The sequence below is a fragment of the Microcaecilia unicolor genome, chromosome 3 (assembly GCF_901765095.1).
Source record: "Microcaecilia unicolor chromosome 3, aMicUni1.1, whole genome shotgun sequence".
Taxonomy (NCBI): domain Eukaryota; kingdom Metazoa; phylum Chordata; class Amphibia; order Gymnophiona; family Siphonopidae; genus Microcaecilia; species Microcaecilia unicolor.
Window position 1 is genome coordinate 425,349,051 of NC_044033.1, and position 3,663 is coordinate 425,352,713.

The window sequence follows — 3,663 nt, forward strand, 5'->3', positions numbered from 1 at the left end:
AGAGGAATGAAAGCTACAGTCTGATTTTGTATTTTAATCTTTGAAGGCATACTTTTTGAAGGACTGAGCGAAAGAACAGTCAAGCACTGGGGACTCTATAAAAGACAACTCACAGCCAAGTCTCGTCAACCAAAAGGAATTACAATAGATGAAGCTGATCACGATAACATACGCTTAAACAGCAGAGAACAGAACAGGCAGGCACATCTCTGCTTCGAAGTTGGAACCCCCATCTTCGACCCCGCCAGGGTTGCCAGGTGGAAAATTTTTTTCTAGCCCAATCCAGCACAAAAACCAGCCCAAAACCCGCCCAAACACAAACCCCGCCCCTGACACCCCCACCCCCGCGTCATCACCCCCGCCCCCGCCGTCATCGGCCCCGCCCCCGCCGTCACCGGCCCCGCCTCCCCGTCATCGGCCCCGCCTCCCACGTCATCGGCCCCGCCTCCCCGTCATCGGCCCCGCCTCCCACGTCATCGGCCCCGCCTCCCACGTCATCGGCCCCGCCTCCCCGTCATCGGCCCCGCCTCCCACGTCATCGGCCCCGCCTCCCACGTCATCGGCCCGCCCAAAACGTCACTAACCCCGCCTCCCACGTCATCGGCCCGCCCAAAAAACGTCACTAACCCCGCCCAAAAAACGTCACTAACCCCGCTCCCCCGCGGCCGAAAAAGGCAAAAATCAGCCCAAAAAACCGCCCAGAAACCCAAAAAGCCGCCCAAAAAACCGCAACCCGCCGCGGGCAAAAATTTCCCGCGGCGGGTCGCGGAAAACCGCCCAATTGGGCGGTAAAACCGCCCACCTGGCAACACTGGACCCCGCCTTCTTCCCTTTGTGCGGCCCCCGCCCCCAGAGCAGAGGCGGAGCGATAACAAGTGTTGCAATCCTACCTAGCCAATCGCCGGCTATCTTAATGCAAATTAGAGCTTTCGGCGCCCTACTGTGTATACTGCAAGTGGTCGGTCTCCTAGCTAGCCGGGGAGGGGGGGGGGGGGGGGGGGGGGGGGAGAAAAAACAAAAGCCCGTTGCACAACTGTAGTAGGCAATCAAGTAACATATCGTCGATAAAACCTTCTTTCATAGAGCGGGGTTGTTATCTTTTTGGTCAATTTCTAAAACACATATCACCGCCAAAATCTGTCTGTACCTTTAGTTCCACAGAGGATGACCAATGCTTAAAATGTGGTGACATTTTATTATTGGGTTTTCAAAAGTTAATTAAAATTGCACAACTTTGTGTTTAAAACCCCTAGTTTAAATGCCCTATAGTTTACAGCTAAATTATTAATCTCTGCAAAGTGCAAAGGTCAGTTCCTTTTACTGTTTTCGTTGCTGTTTATGTACTGGAAATACTTCTCATTACAAAGGGAGAGGACTAGCTGCTGGAATTACTGATGGACTTATTAATATGCTGATAGTAACTAAGGGATAAATATTCAACTGGTGGCGGTCAGCGTTCTTTTGGCTGTCGCTGCCAGTATGCCCACATATTCATTGCTGGGCCATAAATGAACACCGGCATTGAATAATCTGGTTATGTGCGACCGGCTATCCCTTACGTTGTTGAGGGGCTCTTTTACAAAGGTGCAGTAGGCTCTATGCGCGTTCAGCATGCGCCAAAACAAGACTACCACCAGGCTAGCCCTCCGGGACAAATAATTTTTAATTTCCTACTGCAAGTGGTGTTTCCGGCGTTAATCAGCAGTTGGCACGCACTAACTGGTCACTGCGTTTGTAGCACGTGAGCCCTTACCGTTAGATCAATGGGTGGCGTTAAGGGTTCAGGCAGTCAATAGGCATGCACTGGTTTCATTTTCACCGCTGGCCCTTTTCCTGCCCATTGACAAAAAGCCTTTTTGTCAGACACGGTAAAAACTGGCATGGCGCATGCAAAAAAACACGCTCACATTACCACAGGCCACTTTTAGCTGCAGCTTAGGACCTCTAAGTGCGATATTCAGCACATAACTGTCTAAAGATGGGACTAAGTTTTATGCAGTCCAATTTGTCCGGTTAACTTGGGCAGTTACATGCTGAATATCGGCACTTAACCTCATAAGTGCAAACTCCACCCATGGACTGTCCACAAAACAGGCTTGGGGGGGGGGGGGATTTTGTATATGGCACCTAAAAAATCTGCGTGGACAACATTTCTACCTAAGCATATTCTATAAGCAGCGCCTAGATTTAGGCATGGTATACAGTGGTGGAAATAAGTATTTGATCCCTTGCTGATTTTGTAAGTTTGCCCACTGACAAAGACATGAGCAGCCCATAATTGAAGGGTAGGTTATTGGTAACAGTGAGAGATAGCACATCACAAATTAAATCCGGAAAATCACATTGTGGAAAGTATATGAATTTATTTGCATTCTGCAGAGGGAAATAAGTATTTGATCCCCCACCAACCAGTAAGAGATCTGGCCCCTACAGACCAGGTAGATGCTCCAAATCAACTCGTTACCTGCATGACAGACAGCTGTCGGCAATGGTCACCTGTATGAAAGACACCTGTCCACAGACTCAGTGAATCAGTCAGACTCTAACTCTACAAAATGGCCAAGAGCAAGGAGCTGTCTAAGGATGTCAGGGACAAGATCATACACCTGCACAAGGCTGGAATGGGCTACAAAACCATCAGTAAGACGCTGGGCGAGAAGGAGACAACTGTTGGTGCCATAGTAAGAAAATGGAAGAAGTACAAAATGACTGTCAATCGACAAAGATCTGGGGCTCCATGCAAAATCTCACCTCGTGGGGTATCCTTGATCATGAGGAAGGTTAGAAATCAGCCTACAACTACAAGGGGGGAACTTGTCAATGATCTCAAGGCAGCTGGGACCACTGTCACCACGAAAACCATTGGTAACACATTACGACATAACGGATTGCAATCCTGCAGTGCCCGCAAGGTCCCCCTGCTCCGGAAGGCACATGTGACGGCCCGTCTGAAGTTTGCCAGTGAACACCTGGATGATGCCGAGAGTGATTGGGAGAAGGTGCTGTGGTCAGATGAGACAAAAATTGAGCTCTTTGGCATGAACTCAACTCGCCGTGTTTGGAGGAAGAGAAATGCTGCCTATGACCCAAAGAACACCGTCCCCACTGTCAAGCATGGAGGTGGAAATGTTATGTTTTGGGGGTGTTTCTCTGCTAAGGGCACAGGACTACTTCACCGCATCAATGGGAGAATGGATGGGGCCATGTACCGTACAATTCTGAGTGACAATCTCCTTCCCTCCGCCAGGGCCTTAAAAATGGGTCGTGGCTGGGTCTTCCAGCATGACAATGACCCAAAACATACAGCCAAGGCAACAAAGGAGTGGCTCAGGAAGAAGCACATTAGGGTCATGGAGTGGCCTAGCCAGTCACCAGACCTTAATCCCATTGAAAACTTATGGAGGGAGCTGAAGCTGCGAGTTGCGAAGCGACAGCCCAGAACTCTTAATGATTTAGAGATGATCTGCAAAGAGGAGTGGACCAAAATTCCTCCTGACATGTGTGCAAACCTCATCATCAACTACAGAAGACGTCTGACCGCTGTGCTTGCCAACAAGGGTTTTGCCACCAAGTATTAGGTCTTGTTTGCCAGAGGGATTAAATACTTATTTCCCTCTGCAGAATGCAAATAAATTCATATACTTTCCACAATGTGATTTTCCG